This window comes from Podarcis raffonei, chromosome 8 (genome assembly GCF_027172205.1).
Source record: "Podarcis raffonei isolate rPodRaf1 chromosome 8, rPodRaf1.pri, whole genome shotgun sequence".
Classification (NCBI taxonomy): domain Eukaryota; kingdom Metazoa; phylum Chordata; class Lepidosauria; order Squamata; family Lacertidae; genus Podarcis; species Podarcis raffonei.
In genome coordinates this window covers 93,009,158-93,032,459 of record NC_070609.1, presented here as the reverse complement: position 1 = coordinate 93,032,459, position 23,302 = coordinate 93,009,158, and the positions used below count along the sequence as shown (strand labels likewise).

The following is a 23,302-nucleotide window of genomic DNA, read 5'->3' as shown; positions in this document are numbered from 1 at the left end:
CCAGCCAGGCCTCCGTATTTAAAAATGGAGCCAAAATCTTGTTTCCTACTTCTCTTAAGTCCAAATGTCCCAAAAGCTCCAGTTTCCACTTTAGCCAAGTTTGTATTCCATAGGTCTTCAGATCTCCACATAGGGAGATCTCTCCATTCTCCATTCTTCAATTCAAACCAAATTTTCATCATCCTGATCTTATTTTCCTTTATATCCATCTTAACCGGCCTCTGGCTCTCCTCAATCATCTGTGGCATTATAGCTCCTCCTTCTTTTTCCTTCGAATCATCATGTTCCTCTTTCATCACATTCTCAGATTTCTCAAATTTCTTTTCATATTCAGCTGCAAAATTTTTTAAGTCAACTGCAAAACTTTCCTGTTCAACTGCAAAAACTTGAATCAAGTCCCTCCCAGGCTCAGCAACTTTATTTACTGTTCCCTTCAGTATTGTAACGTTTATAGTCAAAACATCACTCTGTTCCTGCAATTTTCCCAAGAGAAAGAAAGTCTTCTCCAGTTCAGCCAGTATTTTTCCACTTACAGCCATTTTTGTAATGTCCTAAACCCCCTCTAGAGGGATTCTAGTTTCTTAATATCTTCCAGTTCCAACCCAAAAGTCAAGTTAGCCTTTTCTTCTTTATTTTTAACAATTTGTTACCAAATTGTAACGAATAGACAGCAAAGACAGCAGAAACAAAGTTCTCCTTTCCCCCCCAACTTTGACAGCTAGTTTGACAGCTGTCAAAGTCTTTATGTCTCTTCCGCAGGCTCTCTCACCGATCGCTCCCAGGTCTTGGGGGAGGGGTGAATTCCGTTCTCAATGTTAGCTCTTATCCTCCAGCACAATCACTTAAATTGCCCCAACGTAGAGTTAATTGCTTTTCTCCACAAAGAAGAAAGGTATTCTCACAACCTTGGTAATAAAATCCTTGCTTTACGATGTTTACAAGGCGGGTAGGCGGACTTCCTCTTTACACCTTACCCGGTCGTGCCTAATTCCCCCCCAAAATTTTCCTTTTAAGTCCAATTTCCGTGTTACTCACGGGTTGTTGCTTTTAATCCAAATGTTCAGAGAAAGAAGTCAGCGCTCTCCGTCCATGGCATGCGGCTTCACTCAGCAGGGGAAGCAGTCGACTCACAGCACCGCGCCGCTCTCCGTCCCCCGTTCCAGAGCCTTTAAAAAGGCTCCTTTGCGGGTCGGGGGGGGCGCAAATGGTGCCCACCGAGTCACCAGGTCCACAGGCTTCAGCGCCTGTGGTTTCTGAGGGTCCCCGCGTCGCCGCCGCGGCAGGACCCGACCCCTGCTGGGCCGATTCCCTCCAGAGCTCGGAGGGAATCCGCCATTAGGCGATGGCGCTAACCCGGAAGTCCCAACATCAGGGTCTTTTCCAGGGAGTCTTCTCTTCTCATGAGGTGGCCAAAGTCTTGGAGCCTCAGCTTCACGATCTGTCCTTCCAGTGAGCTCTCAGGGCTGATTTCCTTCAGAATGGATAGGTTTGATCTTCTTGCAGTCTATGGGACTCTCAAGAGTCTCCTCCAGCACCAGAATTCAAAAGCATCAATTCTTCAGCGATCAGCCTTCTTTATAGTCCAGCTTTCACTTCCATACATCACTACTGGGAAAACCATAGCTTTTACTATACGGACCTTTGTTGGCAAGGTGATGTCTCTACTTTTTAAGATGCTGTCTAGGTTTGTCATTGCTTTTCTCCCAAGAAGCAGGCGTCTTTTAATTTTGTGGCTGCTGTCACCATCTGAAGTGATCATGGAGCCCAAGAAAGTAAAATCTCTCACTGCCTCAATTTCTTCCCCTTCTATTTGACAGGAGGTGATGGGACCAGTGGCCATGATCTTCGTTTTTTTGACCATATTTTGCTTCAGACCATATTTTGCGCTCTCCTCTTTCACCCTCAATAAAAGGTTCTTTAATTCCTCCTCATTTTCTGCCATCAAGGTTGTGTCATCTGCATATCTGAGGTTGTTGATATTTCTTCCAGCAATCTTAATTCCGGCTAGGGATTCATCCAGCCCAGCTTTTCGCATGATGAATTCTGCATATAAGTTAAATACGCAGGGAGACAATATACAGCCTTGTCGTACTCCTTTCCCAATTTTGAACCAATCAGTTGTTCCATATCCAGTTCTAACTGTAGCTTCTTGCCCCACATAGAGATTTCTCAGGAGACAGATGAGGTGATCAGGCACTCCCATTTCTTTAAGAACTTGCCATAGTTTGCTGTGGTCGACACAGTCAAAGGCTTTTGCATAGTCAATGAAGCAGAAGTAGATGTCTTTCTGGAACTCTCTAGCTTTCTCCATAATCCAGCGCGTGTTTGCAATTTGGTCTCTGGTTCCTCTGCCTCTTCTAAATCCAGCTTGCACTTCTGGGAGTTCTCTATCCACATACTGCTTGAGCCTTCCTTGTAGAATTTTAAGCATAACCTTGCTAGCGTGTGAAATGAGTGCAATTGTGCGGTAGTTGGAACATTCTTTGGCACTGCCCTTCTTTGGGATTGGGATGTAGACTGATCTTCTCCAATCTTCTGGCCACTGCTGAGTTTTCCAAATTTGCTGGCATATTGAGTGTAGCACCTTAACAGCATCATCTTTTAAAATTTTAAATAGTTCAGCTGGAATACCATCACTTCCACTGGCCTTGTTATTTGCAGTGCTTTCTAAGGCCCATTTGACTTCACTTTCCAGGATGTCTGGCTCAAGGTCAGCAACCACACTACCTGGGGTGCACGAGACATCCATATCTTTCTGGTATAATTCCTCTGTGTATTCTTGCCACCTCTTCTTGATGTCTTCTGCTTCTGTTAGGTCCTTACCACTTTTGTCCTTTATTATGGTAATCTTTGTACGATGGAATTCCATGGAATTAGGCCACTGCTAATGGTTCCCTCCTTCTGCTCTAATGCAATGCCTGAAAAAGCCTGTGCGTATGGTGTTGCTTTAAGCTGTTCAGAGCACCTGTTCGGCATACTGGAAATTTGCTGCTTTTCTTCAAACCAGCTGGATCAGTGAATCAGACAGCAAGAATCACAGGTGCTGTTAATTTAATCAGTTGTGCAAAACTGCAGCATTAAAGGTTTCCACACTGATGGTGGTTTGAGAAGACCCATTGGCTCAATTAAATACTCTGATTTTGGTTTGAAACTGACATTGCTTGTGAGCCAAAGGACCAGATTCTTCCTTGCAGTTGTTGTTGTTGTTGTTCAGTCGTTTAGTCGTGTCCGACTCTTCATGACCCCATGGACCAGAGCACGCCAGGCTCTCCTGTCTTCCACTGCCTCCCGCAGTTTGGTCAAACTCATGCTGGTAGCTTCGAGAACACTATCCAACCATCGCGTCCTCTGTTGTCCCCTTCTCCTTGTGCCCTCCATCTTTCCCAACATCAGGGTCTTTTTTCCCCCTTTTTTTAAAGATATTTATTGGAATTTTCAAAAAATAAAGAAAAAACATAAAATAAAAAAATTAAAAACTCATAAAATTTTCATTTCTTACTGTCAATAACCAATTTCCTTGACTTCCCCACACCTCCCCTTCTTGTATTCCAGTTCCAATTTTTAGCTCAGCAAGTTCTTGTCCCCAAACTTTACCTTATTTTCTCTAATTCATTTTAATTAACCAATGTTAACTTATAAACCTCAATCTTTATACATCAATACTTATTCTTAAAAATCTTTTTCTAGATTCGCCCCATCAATTTAATTAACCAATTTTAACTTAAAAACCTCAATCTTTATACGTCAATACTTATTCTTAAAAATCTTTTTCTAAGGTCGGCCCCAATTCCCTTCCCCGAAATCCCCATTTTTATGTTAGTGGCAAAACCAAATTAATTAAAACAGAATATAGTTATACACCCTTTGGATTCCCAAAGCCCCACCACCCCCTTTCCCGGTTTCGAACCCCAACAAAAAGTCCATCAGTCCATCTGCAGTCAGCCTGGCGACCTCACGTCCGAGGCTCTCAATTCTCTCTCAATTCCTCTCTGCCGGTTTTTTTGATAGTCCTTTATATTAAACTCCGAATCTCGAAGGAGCTCTGTCCCAATAAGGTCCATGTTTCTTCCAGCCAGGCCTCCGTATTTAAAAATGGAGCCAAAATCTTGTTTCCTACTTCTCTTAAGTCCAAATGTCCCAAAAGCTCCAGTTTCCACTTTAGCCAAGTTTGTATTCCATAGGTCTTCAGATCTCCACATAGGGAGATCTCTCCATTCTCCATTCTTCAATTCAAACCAAATTTTCATCATCCTGATCTTATTTTCCTTTATATCCATCTTAACCGGCCTCTGGCTCTCCTCAATCATCTGTGGCATTATAGCTCCTCCTTCTTTTTCCTTCGAATCATCATGTTCCTCTTTCATCACATTCTCAGATTTCTCAAATTTCTTTTCATATTCAGCTGCAAAATTTTTTAAGTCAACTGCAAAACTTTCCTGTTCAACTGCAAAAACTTGAATCAAGTCCCTCCCAGGCTCAGCAACTTTATTTACTGTTCCCTTCAGTATTGTAACGTTTATAGTCAAAACATCACTCTGTTCCTGCAATTTTCCCAAGAGAAAGAAAGTCTTCTCCAGTTCAGCCAGTATTTTTCCACTTACAGCCATTTTTGTAATGTCCTAAACCCCCTCTAGAGGGATTCTAGTTTCTTAATATCTTCCAGTTCCAACCCAAAAGTCAAGTTAGCCTTTTCTTCTTTATTTTTAACAATTTGTTACCAAATTGTAACGAATAGACAGCAAAGACAGCAGAAACAAAGTTCTCCTTTCCCCCCCAACTTTGACAGCTAGTTTGACAGCTGTCAAAGTCTTTATGTCTCTTCCGCAGGCTCTCTCACCGATCGCTCCCAGGTCTTGGGGGAGGGGTGAATTCCGTTCTCAATGTTAGCTCTTATCCTCCAGCACAATCACTTAAATTGCCCCAACGTAGAGTTAATTGCTTTTCTCCACAAAGAAGAAAGGTATTCTCACAACCTTGGTAATAAAATCCTTGCTTTACGATGTTTACAAGGCGGGTAGGCGGACTTCCTCTTTACACCTTACCCGGTCGTGCCTAATTCCCCCCCAAAATTTTCCTTTTAAGTCCAATTTCCGTGTTACTCACGGGTTGTTGCTTTTAATCCAAATGTTCAGAGAAAGAAGTCAGCGCTCTCCGTCCATGGCATGCGGCTTCACTCAGCAGGGGAAGCAGTCGACTCACAGCACCGCGCCGCTCTCCGTCCCCCGTTCCAGAGCCTTTAAAAAGGCTCCTTTGCGGGTCGGGGGGGGCGCAAATGGTGCCCACCGAGTCACCAGGTCCACAGGCTTCAGCGCCTGTGGTTTCTGAGGGTCCCCGCGTCGCCGCCGCGGCAGGACCCGACCCCTGCTGGGCCGATTCCCTCCAGAGCTCGGAGGGAATCCGCCATTAGGCGATGGCGCTAACCCGGAAGTCGCAACATCAGGGTCTTTTCCAGGGAGTCTTCTCTTCTCATGAGGTGGCCAAAGTCTTGGAGCCTCAGCTTCACGATCTGTCCTTCCAGTGAGCTCTCAGGGCTGATTTCCTTCAGAATGGATAGGTTTGATCTTCTTGCAGTCTATGGGACTCTCAAGAGTCTCCTCCAGCACCAGAATTCAAAAGCATCAATTCTTCAGCGATCAGCCTTCTTTATAGTCCAGCTTTCACTTCCATACATCACTACTGGGAAAACCATAGCTTTTACTATACGGACCTTTGTTGGCAAGGTGATGTCTCTACTTTTTAAGATGCTGTCTAGGTTTGTCATTGCTTTTCTCCCAAGAAGCAGGCGTCTTTTAATTTTGTGGCTGCTGTCACCATCTGAAGTGATCATGGAGCCCAAGAAAGTAAAATCTCTCACTGCCTCAATTTCTTCCCCTTCTATTTGACAGGAGGTGATGGGACCAGTGGCCATGATCTTCGTTTTTTTGACCATATTTTGCTTCAGACCATATTTTGCGCTCTCCTCTTTCACCCTCAATAAAAGGTTCTTTAATTCCTCCTCATTTTCTGCCATCAAGGTTGTGTCATCTGCATATCTGAGGTTGTTGATATTTCTTCCAGCAATCTTAATTCCGGCTAGGGATTCATCCAGCCCAGCTTTTCGCATGATGAATTCTGCATATAAGTTAAATACGCAGGGAGACAATATACAGCCTTGTCGTACTCCTTTCCCAATTTTGAACCAATCAGTTGTTCCATATCCAGTTCTAACTGTAGCTTCTTGCCCCACATAGAGATTTCTCAGGAGACAGATGAGGTGATCAGGCACTCCCATTTCTTTAAGAACTTGCCATAATTTGCTGTGGTCGACACAGTCAAAGGCTTTTGCATAGTCAATGAAGCAGAAGTAGATGTCTTTCCGGAACTCTCTAGCTTTCTCCATAATCCAGCGCATGTTTGCAATTTGGTCTCTGGTTCCTCTGCCTCTTCTAAATCCAGCTTGCACTTCTGGGAGTTCTCGGTCCACATACTGCTTGAGCCTTCCTTGTAGAATTTTAAGCATAACCTTGCTAGCTTGTGAAATGAGTGCAATTGTGCAGTAGTTGGCGCATTCTTTGGCACTGCCCTTCTTTGGGATTGGGATGTAGACTGATCTTCTCCAATCCTCTGGCCACTGCTGACTTTTCCAAACTTGCTGGCATATTGAGTGTAGCACCTTAACAGCGCAATCTTTTAAAATTTTAAATAGTTCAGCTGGAATACCATCACTTCCACTGGCCTTGTTATTTGCAGTGCTTTCTAAGGCCCATTTGACTTCACTCTTCAGGATGTCTGGCTCAAGGTCAGCAACCACACTACCTGGGGTGTACGAGACGTCCATATCTTTCTGGTTTAAAGGGTGATCTCACCAATTCAATTCCCATTAACAGAGGTGTCCGACAGGGTTGTATATTGGCTCCATTCCTGTTTAATTTGTTCATAAGCGACATGAGGACTCCCCTAATAGAGGCTCAAGAAAGGATTCATGCACCCCGCCTAGCACCTTATCGCTGCCCTTTGTTACTATATGCGGATGACACAGTCATCCTTTCTTTTTCTAGAGTAGGTCTTATGAGGGCCTTAAAAATTTTTGGGTCATATTGTAACGCAAATTCCCTTACAATTAATTATGAAAAATCTAAAATCCTAATTTTCTCAAAGAGCCGGAAACTCCATAATTGGAGAATTGATGGGAGAGTCATCGAACAAGTCTATAGATTCCAATACTTGGGAGTTTGGTTACAACATAACCTTAGATGGAAGGCCCATGTAGCCTATGTTACAAATAGAGCCAAAGCTATCTCCTTGGCGATCTTGCGATTTTTCTTCACCGATGGGGCCCTTCATATCCCATCGGCGTTGAAAGTCTTCAAGGCCAAGGTGATCCCGACAATTGCTTATGCCATCTCAATTTGGGGGACTTTTGTCAACCTATCTCACCTAGAGGTTATTCAAAATCAGTTTTTAAGAGGGATATTGAAACTGCCCAACTGTGTAAGTAATACAGCGCTACGCATGGAACTTAATATTGTATCCCTGGAAAACGCTCTGTGGAAGCACAGTGTGGAAGCACTGGTTATCTCTATGGCACAATCTCCCAAACTTGTACTTGATACAATGTATGTGGAGAGATGATTTCCAGAGCCCATGGGTAAAAAATTTACGACTGAAAATTACGGCAATGGGAATCTCCCCATCCAAATTAGTAGAGCAGGATATAGTTCCAGCTAAAAGAACAGTAACCTGTAAACTAGAGGAGATGGACTTGCAGCAGAAAATGGTCTTGGGCAATGGTACCTGCTCACCTCTAAACCTTGGTTTATTACCCCTCTTAAGGCTCCCAAACTATTTGAATTCCTTAACTTCTTCGGCTCATAGATATGCCTTTGTAAAGGCAAGATTCAACACCTTCCCATCAAACGTGCTGAGAAATAGATTCTCCAATGGACAGATATCGCTCTTACGTGATTGTAATTGTGGGGCACTGGAATCGTTGCATCACATAATTTTTGATTGTGCTTTTCACTCATCGGCCAGGAGCAAGTTTCTTGCTCAATATCTAAAGGGAATTGCCGATGATACGAATGAAGCCAAACTGAGATATCTATTAAATGATGATGACCCCCTAAGATCACTCATGGTTGCCAGATTCTTGATCAGCCTCCTATCCCTAAAGAAGAGAAACGGACTCCTGTGCGGCTCGGATAATCTCTTTAAACTATGATCTATGTTTTAGGATGTAATTAGGTGATTTCACCATTGATGTCTTCTACTAATTTATGGGTAGAGGGCGATGTTTATGTTACAAATTTATTGTAATGTATGATGTTGGTCTTTTGTTTTTGTTTTGCTTTGGTTCTTGTCTGTTTTTTGTAAGTCTTGGCGGTTTTAAATTTGGAGGTTTAAGTACATTATGTTGGTATGGGAAACTGTCGTGTGATGGGCCAATGGCCGTAATAAAGATCAATACAATACAATTTCTGGTTTAATTCCTCTGTGTATTCTTGCCACCTCTTCTTGATGTCTTCTGCTTCTGTTAGGTCCTTACCACTTTTGTCCTTTATTATGGTAATCTTTGTACAAAATGTTCCTTTCATATCTCCAATTTTCTTGAACAGATCTCTGGTTCTTCCCATTCTGTTGTTTTCCTCTATTTCTTTGCATTGCTCGTTTAAGAAGGCCTTCTTGTCTCTCCTTGCTATTTTTTGGAAATTGCATTCAATTTCCTGTATCTTTCACTATCTCCCTCGCATTTTGCTTGCCTTCTCTCCCCCGCTATTTGTAAGGCCTCGTTAGACAGCCACTTTGCTTTCTTACATTTCCTTTTCATTGGGATGGTTTTCGTTGCTGCCTCCTGTATAATGTTGCGAGCCTCCATCCATAGTTCTTCAGGCACTCTGTCCACCAGATCTAAATCCTTAAACCTGTTCCTCACTTCCACTGTGTATTCATAAGGGATTTGATTTAGATTGTATCTTACCGGCCCAGTGGTTTTTCCTACTTTCTTCAGTTTAAGCTTGAATTTTGCTATAAGAAGCTGATGATCTGAGCCACAGTCAGCTCCAGGTCTTGTTTTTGCCGACTGTGTAGAGCTTCTCCATCTTTGGCTGCAGAGAATATAATCAATCTGATTTTGATGCTGCCCATCTGGTGATGTCCATGTGTAGAGTCGTCTCTTGTGTTGTTGGAAAAGAGTGTTTGTGATGACCAGCTTGTTCTCTTGACAGAACTCTATTAGCCTTTGCCCTACTTCGTTTTGAACTCCAAGGCCAAACTTGCCAGTTGTTCCTTTTATCTCTTGATTCCCTACTTTAGCATTCCAATCCCCTATAATGAGAAGAACATCCTTCTTTGGTGTCAATTCTGTAAGGTGTTGTAAGTCTTCATGTTGTTGTTTAGTCGTTTAGTCGTGTCCGACTCTTCGTGACCCCATGGACCAGAGCACGCCAGGCACTTCTGTCTTCCACTGCCTCCCGCAGTTTGGTCAAACTCATGCTGGTAGCTTCGAGAACGCCATCTAACCATCTCATCCTCTGTCGTCCCCTTCTCCTTGTGCCCTCCATCTTTCCCAACATCAGGGTCTTTTCCAGGGAGTATTCTCTTCTCATGAGGTGGCCAAAGTCTTGGAGCCTCAGCTTCACGATCTGTCCTTCCAGTGAGCACTCAGGGCTGATTTCCTTAAGAATGGAGAGGTTTGATCTTCTTGCAGTCCATGGGACTCTCAAGAGTCTCCTCCAGCACCAGAATTCAAAAGCACCAATTCTTCGGCGATCAGCCTTCTTTATGGTCCAGCTCTCACTTCCATACATCACTACTGGGAAAACCATGGCTTTAACTATACAGCCCTTTGTTGGCAAGGTGATGTCTCTGCTTTTTAAGATGTTGTCTAGGTTTGTCATTGCTTTTCTCCCAGGAAGCAGGCGTCTTTTAATTTTGCGACTGCTGTCACCATCTGCAGTGATCATGGAGCCCAAGAAAGTAAAATCTCTTACTGCCTCCATTTCTTCCCCTTCTATTTGCCAGGAGGTGATGGGACAAGTGGCCATGATATTCGTTTTTTTGATGTTGAGCTTCAGACCATAAGTCTTCATAGAATTGGTCAATTTCAGTTTCTTCAGCACCAGTAGTTGGTGCATAAACTTGGATTACTGTGATGTTAAAAGGTCTGCCTTGGATTCGTATCGAGATCATTCTATCATTTTTGAGATTGCATCCCAGTACAGCTTTCGCCACTCTTTTGTTGACTATGAGGGCCACTCCATTTCTTTTACGGGTTTCTTGCCCACAGTAGTAGATATGATGGTCATCCGAACTGAATTTGCCCATTCCCGTCCATTTTAGTTCACTGATGCCCAGGATGTCTATATTTATTCTTGCCATGTCATTTTTGACCACATCCAACTTACCCAGGTTCATGGTTCTTACATTCCAGGTTCCTATGCAATAATTTTCTTTACGGCATTGGACTTTCCTTTCACTTCCAGGCATATCCGCAACTGAGCGTCCTTTTGGCTTTGGCCCAGCCACTTCATCAGCTCTGAATCTACTTGTACTTATCCTTCGGTCTTCCTCAGTAGCATGTTGGACGCCTTCCGACCTGAGGGGCTCACCTTCCAGCGTCATAACTTTTATATGCCTGTTGTCTTTGTCCATGGAGTTTTCTTGGCAGGGATACTGGAGTGGCTTGCCGGTTCCTCCTCCAGGTGGATCACGTTTGGTCGAAACTCTCCACTATGACCTGTTCATCTTGGGTGCCCTGCTCGGCATAGTTCATAGCTTCTCTGAGTTATTCAAGCCCCTTCGCCATGGCAAGGCAGTGATCCATGAAGGGGGATCCCTTGAAGTAGGATTCCTTGCAGTACAGGCTGGTACAGGCCATTTTTAAGCTTGCTGTTTTAATCACAACATGGCTTGTACAGCACTTACATAGGAAAGTGTGCCTTTACAAATGGGCAGAGTGCCATTCCCTTCTCATCTTTAAAAATATATATTTTCAATTGTTTTTGGCACATCTCTGGATAAGGAAAGAGCTCCCACATAGGAAAGCCCAAGTAGGATTTCCAGGCAACATTGATTCCATCCCTCGTATTTAGAAATTAAGCTGTATCACCCAACTTACAATTTTTAAACTTACAATTGTTTACCTGTACATGTCTGTTTAAAAAATGAAACAAAAACCAACCCTAAACACATTATTTAAAAAGTGAGGAAAACTTGCTTCCAGCTTCATGCAGTTTTCTTCCCCTGAAATCAATTTAACTATTCATTATCCAAAACACCCCCCCCCCAAAAAAAAATTAACAAAGTGCTCCAACCAACACACACATTCTGATAGGCTAATGCTACCACATGGGACTGTTTTCAAAGCCGTCCTGACTCCTCTTGTATCTACTGTGCTGGAGAAGGCTGGGACGGACTGGATGAAGAGGAGTGGTGGGAGGCCCCAGCTAGGGAACCCCCAAGGGACTCCCCAGAGGAGGAAGGCTCAGAGCCCGGGGATTGGTGGTGTGACACTGAGGAGAGGTCAGAGGGGGAAGAGTCGGGGGCATTGTTCAATGCTGAAGAGGCCACAGGATTTTGAGAGCAAGGAGAGCCAGTGATAGGGAGTAGTTCAGACTCAGAGACTGAAGCAGAGGGTGGGGAGCAAGAGGCTGCAGGAGAATGCCAGGAGTCTGCTTTTCCTACTGCAACAAGCTCCCCTCCCCACTGGTCTCCCAGGATGTGCAGGATGATGCGGAAGAGAGATAGCAGGTACCCAGATGCAGTTTGAGGCTGCAGGGGAGGAGCCTTAGTGGGGAAGAAGGAGGGCACTGTCCATCCTGGCAACTTCTCTCTAGGGGCAAGACCCGCCAGGAGTGTGGCTGAGTTGTGTGCTGTTTTCTTGAATGAAGAATTAACTGCACTGAAAGACTCTGCTGCTTGTGTGTTGACCTGCATCCGAACCCAGCCTTGACAAGCCTTAGATTGAACAACAGGTGGAGTCAGAGCTTTCTTCCCAGGACTGACTTTCCCTGTAGCTGAACCAGTTACATGTTTATTTCTTCTTCAAGTCATGTGGGAGGGACGTCATTGCCATAGTCATACTTTTGGATTATGCAGAGAGGTGATTTGTTAGAGAACAGGAGATTCAAGGAAGTGTGTGCAACAGGAAAGAAAAGGGAGGGCTGTGCCCCAGTTTCGCCACTGCTTCCTAGGAATTTCTCAGTCAGGTTGGAGGGAGTTGGATCTTTCCTATTAAGCATTGCTAAATCGAGCCATTATGCTTTTTAAAAATTTAGTTACTTATTAAATGATTAAATAAACCCCTTTCAAGTCAGTTGCCCTCACAAAGCAGTGTACAAAGTAATTATACATGAAGCATAATGTAAATTAATAACAGCAAATGGTCAGCAAAACTTCATCTAGACAAAGCAATTAATACTTTAAAATTATTATTTATGCTGGTTAACACCAAGGCTTCTAAAGCAGTTTCATTGAGTTTTTCCAGCTGGGTGCAAAGAAGTCTGCCTTTGGTGTTTATTCCCTTTCGTTTTTAGTTGGAGGGGTTTTGGAGCTGTTTTTAAAGCTATTTTAGTTGCTTTTATGAACATCACTTTGAGATTCTTGTGGAAGGCAATTCATAAATTACTGACAGTAATCGGAAGCTGCTTGCTGGTTGGGGTGGGGCTGCTGTGCTCGCTTTCTGACAGGTGGGTCATTATCCCTTACGGGGCAGGAGAGAGGGAGGAACAAGGCAGCAGAGAATCCTGGACAGTGCATTTACACTTGTAGGGGTATAGATGGACTCTGCTGGTGCATTTACACTGCACTGACCTCACTACTGCCTTGTTTTTCCTGCTGGTAAGCAACATCAACCCACCTGCTGAAAAACCAGTATTGCAGCTTCATCCCACACAACAAATGACTTTTTCACTAGTTTCCACACTGTAAGGTAGACATCTTCAACCTGATACCTCCCAGAATGTTCAGACTACATCTCCTGTCTAGGTGTTGTAGTCCAAAACACCTGGAGGGCACCACATTGGTAAAGGCTGTTCTAAGGGCATGCTCACAGCTCTTGTTGACACAAGTGGCTTTTTGCAGATAGAAAAACTGCTTACAATTGGCCTAGGGCACATATATCCATGGGGTAAGGAGAACCCAGGGGGATTCAGGCTGCTCTGTAGAGTGTCCCATGTTGGAATGCCTGCTAGTTATGTTAGCCCATATGACCCAAACGGGTGTAGCCCATAATGTGGAATACTAAAATACAGCCCTAAGATGTCATGTTGTGGAAAACATGGTCAACATATTCAAGCAAAGCTTGGAAAGGGAGGTTTTTTTGATCCAAGTGGAAAGGACGTTTTAAAAGCTCAGGCGCATTTCATTTACTTAAAGGAGAGAAAGCCTTCTTGGACCCCGTCATCAGCATGGATAAAGGCTCCTTGGTGTGACCATTTGAATCTCCAAGGTATGGCATTTAGACACTCAGCTGGTTGAGCCAGTCAATAAGAAGAAGTTTGCACAGAATTATCATTCAAAAGAAGGTGGCAAGCGGTGGTGCCTGTCAGGACTGGGAAGCTGGGAAGGGGTCTTCATTGCACTCATTTTGGCTGATCATAATGCTACTGCCACTTTCCCATTTTCTAATGTTCTTTTCACACACTGCAGTATTCATGTTGTGTAACTGCAGCTTTTTGACCAGTATGCCAGCATGTCACACTAAATTTCATGTGGATGCGGTGTGGCACAGCAAGCAGCATCATTGGACAGTGTTGCTGTTCCCCCACTCTTTATGCACATTCATACATCTGTTCCCCCATGGAAACAGCAGGAAAGAACTGTGTGCTGGTATACCACCCCAGATTTCATCACTTTATGCCCATGATTTTCCAGGTTAAGGAATCTAATAACACAGAATAGAACAGTCAACATATCAACATTCAGTTTTTCTGAGAGTGGCTTTTACAACACATGAAAGCTCAGAAATAATGCAGATATTAACAGTTAGGGGAAAGTCAGGGAAATGGAATGAACTGTGGTGTGGATGCAGCCCAATCTGAGGTAGAGCCGGAAGGAATGACATGTATGGTCACAGGGACTGACTGAGGCAGATAGAGGTTGCCCATTTTCCCTCATTGGTAAGTTGTTTGCCCTTCTAAGCCAATGGGATAGAATGAGGAAGCATACGCAGTCCCCAAGCTAGCCTCCCGATGCTTTGAGGGTGAACAAGGAAAGCAAAATGAACCCACATTAGCACTTCAACATGGAATGTTGCCCACTTTTCCTAGGATACCAATATCTTGAGAATTTTGTAGAATCACAGAACTGTAGAGTTGGAATGGACCACAGGGGTCATCAAGTCCAACCCCCTGCAATGCAGGGATCTCAGCTAAAGCATCCATGAGAGATGGCCATCCAACCTCTGCTCTTACCAGCTTCCTTGCAAGAATATCATGGGGAACTTTGTCAAAAGCCTTGTTGAAGTCAAGATACACTATGTCCACAGCATTCCCCTGAATCCACCAAACTTATTTTGGAGAAACCTATTTTTTAAGAAATCACAGCATCCTTTTCTAAATGCTCACAAACTGTCTGTTGTTCTAGGACCTTTTCTGGTATCGATGTTAACTTCACTGGTTGGTAGTTACAGGGGTCTTCCTTCTACCTGCCTTTTGAAGATGAGGACATTTGCCCGCCTCCAATCTGCAAGAACCACACCTGTTCTCCAAGAATTCTCAAAGACTATAGACAGAGGCTCTCAGATTACATCTGCAAGCTGCTTTAGTACCCTTGGTCCAACCCACAGCAATGCAAGGAATATTTTGCTCAACATAGGTCGCAAACCCATGATCTTGAGATTCCAAACACGCAGAGTCATTCTTTGGCAAGATGGAAACATGCACAGAAATAGGAAATATTTTGCACTTCCCTGCTTCATAGCTGCAATCTATCTTTTATTATTACATATTTGGGTTCAATCTTACTTCAATCCTACAATGCATTTCCTGCCTCTTGCAAACTGGAGTGCCCTTTTCTCCTCCTCCATTATTGCAATGTAAGAAGTGGTGGGGAAGCATGAGGTCTGAGTTGTTCTGATTTTTTTAAAAAGCTAAAACAAAGGTTGAAGACAAGTGAACTCCAGTCCTGAGCCCACACGGGTCTGAACAAAGCTGTTTTATCTGCCTTTTCTTGTCAGCCTGTAAAAGCTAGAAGGTCGAGGCAGCCAGTGAATGTCTGACAAGTTTAATTAAAATCAAGTCTGTTCTCCCCATCCACTAACCTTCACCAGAAGAAAAATATAAATGCACTAGAAACTTATCTCTAACTTTGGGGAGAGGAAGTTTAAGGTGAGGGAGGTGGTGGTTTTAGGAATAGTTCATTTTCTCACTGGGAGGTAGGGATGGGAGGTAGCGATGTCTCTCCTGTCCTGTGACCATCGCAATCAGGGCTGCTTCTGTTCTGCTGCAAATCCAGCTTCTGCTATAACCCCTTGTAATCCACTGTGGCTAACCCCTTATTAGCCTTGCAATCCACTGTGGCCAATATGGATGCAATTAATTACATAAATAATTTCAGTGCTAGGGAAACATCTAAAACAATTCAGAAAATAACACTATTATGTACATAATATTTGTGTACTAAAAGAAGGGAAGGACAGTTCATTCCGCTTGTATTTTATTGCATGATTTTTTGTTTCTGACCTCAGATGTCCAATGGGATTGCTGCAATTTCTGCTCCTGCTTCCATTTCCCATGGAATTCTGTCACATCTCTCTTGGAGGGGATGGCAGAAACATTCCTGTGAATTCTTTGCCCAACTGTAGTATCCTAGAGTTCTGCCAGTGGTGGCAGGAAGGCTTATGAAACATGGCTCTATTCTGGCTCTTTTTTGTTGGCTTTTCAACCCTCTGCCCTAGCCTCAGAAATGGAGTGGGGAGGGGTCAGAAGCACCTGATGCCTCCTCTTCTCTCCCAGCAATCTCAGGTGACTCTTCCCACCCACATCTGCCACGTGCATAAGGTCACAAAAGTTTTCCGGCTTCTCATAGGTGGAGTTGCATCCCTGCCCCCATGGCAACTCACACTGTCCTTTCTGTGCCTCTCTAAAGCAGCCTTTCTCAACCTTGGGTCCTCAGATGTTGTTGGACTACAACTCCCATCATCCATAGCTAGCAGGACCAGTGGCCAGGGATGATGGGAGTTGCAGTCCAACAATTTCTGGGGCTCCAAAGTTGGAAAGAAGGTGCTCTAAAGGAATACATAGCCCATTAGAAGTGTCACACATGTATTAGCCTGTCCTGCTATGGTTGTTCTATTTCTCTCACAGCCCAAAATGAAGTGTGGATGGGATGCAGAAGTAGTCTAGCCTAGTCCAATGCGCGTAGTCAAGGCACAATCATGGACACTGACTTTAAGAGTGGAATGGCTGCAAGTTGAGGAGTTTGGACAGAGAAGGTTAGTAGGAACACTGCTGGAAGAAACGGCTAACAGTCGTGGTGAAATTTCCAGGTACAACTTTTGCCAGGGAAATTAAATGCAATGTGTCGCCATGAGAGCTCATTGTCCGGTGATTGCTCTTGAGAGCTGGTTCTTAAGGCTTCTGCATAGGGCAAAGCAGACCTCACTTCACTCCAAGGGAAGGATGGTGTGAAAGGGAACAAAGGATTATGTTTGGGGGCTCTGTAAGCTCACAGCATTTTGGGGTGCAGCCTGCCTCTACCCAGAGATCTGATGTGGAGCAGGGTATGTAGCTGCCTGCTGGAGAGCATATGCTGTGGCTATTCTGCCCATCCTGGATATTTGTGTATAAAGGCAAATTTTACAAAATGCTGTGCGCCTCCAGTGACCTTCCAAAGGAAACCAAACCCTGCAGAAGTGGAATGAGTGTAACATTACCACCATCAATCATTCCTCTTGAGTACTATCTCTGTGTGCAAAGTTCATTTTGCCCAGTTGTGGTCTGGAGAAGGTGTATGTCCCTTTAAAACCCACAGTGAAGTAGGAGATACGATGAGGAACATAGAAAGCTGCCTTCTTCCAAGTCAGACCAATGGTACATCTGGCTCAGTATTGCGTACATTGACTGGCAGCCGCTCTCTTGGGGTGCAGACAGGAGTCCCTCCCAGCCCTTACCTGGAGATGCCAGGGATGGAATTCTGCACTCAAAACAGATGCTGTGTAACTGAGCTACGGCCCTTCCTCCTGAGATTGCTATGGCTTCTCTTGTCCATTCACCACTGTTTTTTAAAAAATTATAAATATGAAAACACAGATTAGACAATATATATCTAGACAGCATAAGCAATCCACTTAAAAATTATACAAACTATATTAAACTGTGGCTTATATAGCAGTAAAACATGAATGCATTAATTTCTACACCAAATTTATCTTCCAATAGTTAATTAAAATTTTATTTTTACTATTTCCAATAAATTTCCAATAATTGTGCCCGTTGCCATGCGTTCTTTATTAGAACTGTGCACCAGATTTGGCCAAAGCCTGAAACCCAAGCCAAATCATGCTGATTCAGAGTAGGGAGGGGGAAATTCAGGCTTCAGCCAAGATGGGTGCTGGCACCCACAGGATCATCTTTGGTCAGGCACCCTGGAGTGTTAGGGGGAGGGGATAGCGGGACTGAATCATCCACTCACCAGCCGGTGGGTGCTTCTTCATGAGTGGAAGGATCTCGCAAAAGAGCACTCTGCAGAACCCAGCCCCAAGCCTCTTCACTGCCCATCCTTAAGGTCCTGTTGCCATAGCAACTGCCCAGCCAACTACCATCAGCCATTGCTGTGCTGCAGGAGCCAGCAGTTCCAGAGAACCTGGGACCTGGGGGGAGCGAGGGTGTCGCTGAGGGAATGGGCTGTGAGGTCCATCCCCTCCAAGTTTCCAGATTTTCCAGGCACAGTCCCAGAATTACGAAAGCCATCCCATCTTCTGATTTGATCCTGGAATGTCCCTATTTCCCCTGCCAGTGCTGCTGAACTCAGTGAGCAGGATGACCTGAGCAATAGTGGCTGCAAGAGAGCATCCTATTTCCTCTCCAAGGCCTTTCCAGGGACTCTCCAGGGCCACCAGTGCCGGCCACCTCCCTTGGGCAGCTCATAGTGGCTGCTGAAGAGCAGGCGAGGAGGAGGAAAGGCTGGGCTTCTGAGGGGCAGGCAGAGGGCAGGGCCAGCCTGGCGAGAAGAAAGGGGGAGTGGGGCAGAGCGGAAGGAGCCTTGATTTTTTAAATAATTTTTTTGTGCATCCGTGTCTAATCTTGCCCCTTTCTAAAGGTAAAGGGACCCCGACAGTTAAGTCCAGTCACGAATGACTCTGGGGTTGCGGCGCTCATCTCGCTTTACTGGCCAAGGGATCCGGTATTTGTCCACTCACAGTTTTTCTGGGTCATGTGGCCAGCAGGACTAAGCCGCTTCTGGAGAAACCAGAGCAATGCACGAAAAACGCCGTTTACCTTTCCACTAGAGCGGTACCTATTTATCTACTTGCACTGCATGCTTTTGAAGTGCTAGGAGCAGGGACTGAGCAACAGGAGCTCACCCCATCACAGGGATTCGAACCGCCGACCTTCTGATCGGCAAGCCCAAGGCTCAGTGGTTTAAACCACAGCGCCACCCATGTCCCTTTACTTGCCCCTTTCTAGAGTGTATTTAATGGTGTGTTTGTCTTTTTGTCAATCCACCAAAGCGTAAATTAAAATTGGGATGAAGGGGCTTTCTCAGGACGGTGAAGGCCATGTGTGCTGTGTCCCATTGGTGTGTTGGTGGCGGCACCCCCCCTTCTTCTGATTGGAAATGCTTTGGGGCCTCGAGGAGAGTCAGTTGCTGGGAGTGAGTAATGTCCCTATTTTTACCTAAGGAATGTTGGAAGGTTTGGAGGTCTGGCAGGGAGGTATTTGAGGAAGGGTGAATTGGGATTCAATCCTGCATGACACTCCATTGCAAGTGATTCTCTCCACAACAACATCCCTGCAGGTGCTTCTTGCAAAGAAGCACCTTGTACCTTGCAGGATCGAACACTTCTGCTTCTAGTCAGGAGACAGAAAGGAGGGGTTGGCCTCCTTTGGGTCGGGTCAGAAAGGGGGACTGTGCACAGCCCTATCATTCATCCACCTTGAAGGGATTGCTTTTATATGTCTCAGTCTTTTTGCTATTAACACCTTTGTTGCTGTTAGCAAATTTGAGATTGTAGGGCTATGTATTTTTACATACTAGAATGAAAAGCTTGGAAAAGGATTATTTTAGAGTCAAAAGTTAATGCTGTGTATTCTTCTGAACGAACAAGAATGTCTTGTAGAACAGCATAAGTCTTGATGAAGGTGGGAGTAATAATAATAAAAAATTTCTATTTATACCCCGCCCTCCCCAGCCAAGGCTGGGCTCAGGGCAGATAACAGGCAATAATAAAAACAAGTTGAATGAATACAACTTAAAAACAAGATTAAAATATTGAAACATTAAAATATTAAAATGCAGCCTCATCACAGGAGGAGAAAGGAAAAAGAAAAAAGAAATAGGGGGATGTAATCTAATTGGCTCCAAGCCAAAGGCCAGGTGGAACCACTCTGTCTTACAGGCCCTGCGGAAAGAAATCAGATCCTGCAGGGCCCTGGTCTCATGAGGCAGAGCGTTCCACCAGGCCGGAGCCAGTGTTGAAAAGGCCCTGGCTCTGGTTGAAGCCAATCTAACTTCCTTAGGGCCCGGGGCCACTAGGGTGTTGCTATTTATGGACCTTGAGGCTCTCCGTGGGGCATACTAGGAGAGGCGGTCCCATAGGTACGAGGGTCCTAGGCCATGAAGGGCTTTAAAGGTCAAAACCAGCACCTTAAATCTGACCCTGTACTCCACCGGGAGCCAGTGCAGCTGGAAAAGCACTGGGTGAATATGCTTCCATGGCAGAGACCCCGTGAGGAGCCTCGCTGCAGCATTCTGCACCCACTGGAGTTTCTGGGACAGCTTCAAGGGCAGCCCCGCGTAGAGCAAATTACAGTAGTCAAGCCTGGAGGTGACCGTTGCATGGATCACTGTGGCCAGGTCGATACTGCGTAGATACTGAGTAGTTCCAAAGTCAGAAGGAAATTCAAGGCCTGCAATTCTGGCTGCCATTTACACCCATTCACAGCGGCTGATCATGAGAGCTTGTTGAGAACTGCTTTGGGGAATAGCTTTGGGGAGGATCCCTTGACAAGCCCTGCCAGCAGCACAAAACTAAGCGCATCTTCTGAGAAGCAGGTCCTTTGGAGTCCAGTGGGGCTTGGTCCTTGGAAAGCGCATTTAGAATTGCAGCCTGCAGGGGCATCAGCCTGTGAGCCAGAGAGGGTCTTCATCTCAAGCCACCACGCTAGGCTCCTCACTTCCTGCTATAGCCTTTGTCCAAGCGTCCGGGTCTCAGGGCATGCAGATAATCTGGCCAGAAGCAAGGAGCTGACATTAAACGTTTCCTATCCACTGGGCTGCCTCTACCTCAGCCGGTGAGGAAGAGGGACCCCCTTACTTCAGCTCTACCTGAGAAACCCGCCCCCCCAACTCACTGCACTAGCTGAGGTTAATTTCCAACAAGCGACATATTTGTTTGTTTGTTAGACATTCTGTTTTTATTTGAATGATATGCAATCAGCGGCTGTGCTTAATGATCGATGTGTCACCAGCAGGGCCTGTTACGATATGGGTGCAACGTAGCTGCAAACTGCGAGCTTGAAAACATCACATGATGGGAATGTTGGGACTGTCCGTGGGAAACAGTTGGACAGTCAATTCACAGGGGAATGCACTGGAATTTGCTCAGAGTGTAATCTGAGACCTTCCTCTTGCGTATGTACAGGAAGTACAGGAAGTCTTTGTCACTTGATTGCTGGAAGAGTACAGACACGTTTTCTGTAATGCTGAAGAGACAGAAATAAAAGCATGTAAATACGTTTCTGTCTATCTCCTTTCCCTGCCGGGGGAGCAGGAGGGAGTGGGTGTGTTCTTCCCATGCTGGGAAGAATCGCCTATCAAGACCTAGCCTGGATCTTGCTGGGGAATGCAGCCAGGGAGGTCAACCGGAGACCAAGCCAGGTGCCTGGGAGAGTTGCCAGTTTCTCCCTATATACAGTGGTGCCTCGCAAGACAAAATTAATTCGTTCCGCAAGTTTTTTCTTCTTGCGAGTTTTTCGTCTTGCGAAGCACGGTTTCCCATAGGAATGCATTGAAAATCAATTAATGCGTTCCTATGGAGACCGCTTGCCAGGCTGGCGGTGCGGAGAAGGGCTTTTCTCCCCACCGCAAGCCTTCAGGACAGGTACGGGAACAGAGGGGAAGGCGCGCAGCGCTTCTCCTCTGTTTCTGGGGCTTGCGGTGGGAGGAGGGTTTTTCCTCCCCACCGCCAACATTCAGAACAGCATTCTGAATGTTGGCGGTGGGAAGGAAAACCCTCCTCCCACCGCAAGTCTTCAGGACAGCCATCCGAAGGCTGGCGCGGGGAGAAGGTCTCTCCGCCCCACCGCCAGCCTTCGGAGGAGCCTTCCGAAGCCTGGCGGCGGGAGGAGGTCTCTCCGCCCCACCGCCAGCCTTCAGAAGAGGTCCGAGGACAGTGGGGAAGACGCGCTGCGCTTCCCCGCTGTCCCGGAGATTTCCCTATGGGCTTTCGTCTTGTGAAGGAAGCCCATAGGGAAATTCGTTTTGCGAAGCGCCTCCAAAACGGAAAACCCTTTCGTCTAGCGGGTTTTCCGTCTTGCGAGGCGTTCGTCTTGCGGGGCACCACTGTAGGCTTGGTTTCCAACATGCTCCAGGTCTCTGATTTGAAACTTCAGGGTTTGGGATGCTCCTGACCCGGCAACCCCAGGAGTCTGGGGCCACCATAGTCTGGTGTTCTGCCCAGCACCCCCCGAGCAGGACTCATGGACAGGATCTCCCTGGAGTTGCTCCTGGCTATTCACTATTCCTGCTGGCCTGTTCCTTGCCTCCCATTATGGCCCAGACAGTGATGGAATAGAAAGAACAAAAAAGCTGCATTTAGTACTCCAGTACTGGAATTTATTTTAGAAAGCCTCCCACTGGAACCATGAGCAGTGGCAGTTAGGTAATGTAATGGTCTTACAGCTCCCTCTCTTTAAATAGTAATTAGCGATGCAGCTGAAACTTGAAATTGTTTATTTATTTGATTTATTAGTCACCCAATACAAAAATAGCCTCTAGGCAACTCACAAACAGAACAAAAGTACAGAGTTTAAACATAGCAATCATCAATATGCTAATACAACAGCACCCTCAATACTTCCATCAGCGACAGCAACAGTAAAAACACCAGAGGAATATGGGTCATGAAAACAGGCACCTCAGCGGATGAATCAGCTAGGTCTGTAAATGCCTGGATGTGCACCAGGACCATTTTAACATTGAACGAACTTTAACATTTTGGAATGCAAACAGAGATTGATTATGATTTAGTTTCCAGCCTCTGAGCATATGTGGTGTTCATGAGTAAGTATCCAGACCGGTGCATCTTTGGGCCTGCTCAGCTCACATGTCGATTCCTGTAGCTCTTTACCTTCTAAGGAACAATGCCCCATTTGCAAATGGTTTTCATATATTTTATTCATTTATTCATTTCAGTTATAAGATCTCTTACCTGCTCTTCACCTAGGGCAGGTTACAACACTATAATGTGCAATAAGAAAAACAGTTAAAACAGTTGAAATGGTAAAGACAATTGAAAAAACTAGAACAGAATGGTATTTCACTGCAACCCTTCTGTTACTTATTGCAAGCCAATCAGTTTAACAGTTTGGATCTGGAATCAGCTCTTTGGGCTGGCATTGCAATAAATAATAATAATAATAATAATAATGTCACAGAAGTTGGGTTCCTGCCCCTCTCTCTGCCGAGTGGTGACAAGATCCCAGGGGGTACCCAGCACTCACCCAGGGTCTGTGTCCCTGTGGAGAATTGAGGCACGGTGGAGACTGTCGTAGCTTTAAGAAACATTGTTTATTCACCTACTTACACCTTCATTTGGCATGGAGGGAGTCCAGAGCTCACAGCATGGTCACCTCAAGAGGGGCTTGACCCCCACAGCTGTGCAGCCCTGGAGTCAAAGGCATCACTCCCAGCCAGCCTTCAGCCAGCCTGTCCAAGAAACCCCTTGCTACCAAACTCTCTTTTTCCTGTTTCCTCACACCCAGTTATCGTGGCCACCTTCTGAACCCAGTCCCTGTTCACACCTCGGGGCAAGGGGAAGGGCAGTGTTGGCCCTGTATTGTTTCTTAATGGCCCCAGTTCGGTCAGGTCATCTTGTATTGGCTAGCCCAGCAATTCCTCTGCAGCTGGTATCTCTTCCCTCAAAGCCAAAATAATCATAATC

General features: G+C 45.3%; 1 protein-coding gene and 1 long non-coding RNA gene across 8 annotated transcripts in view; one reads left to right on the top strand and one right to left on the bottom strand.

Annotated features, from left to right (window-relative positions):
- Nucleotides 1-23,302, top strand: part of ZMAT4 (zinc finger matrin-type 4) — a 300,023-nt gene that overhangs the window by 151,344 nt on the left and 125,377 nt on the right. The gene's annotated exons all lie outside the window — the stretch shown is intronic.
- LOC128420146 (uncharacterized) overlaps nucleotides 21,714-23,302 on the bottom strand; it is a 41,280-nt gene continuing 39,691 nt past the window's right edge. For both annotated transcript variants that reach the window (XR_008331983.1, XR_008331982.1), the window contains exon 4: nucleotides 21,714-22,599. This is a non-coding gene — a long non-coding RNA (uncharacterized LOC128420146). The remainder of the gene's footprint in view (nucleotides 22,600-23,302) is intronic.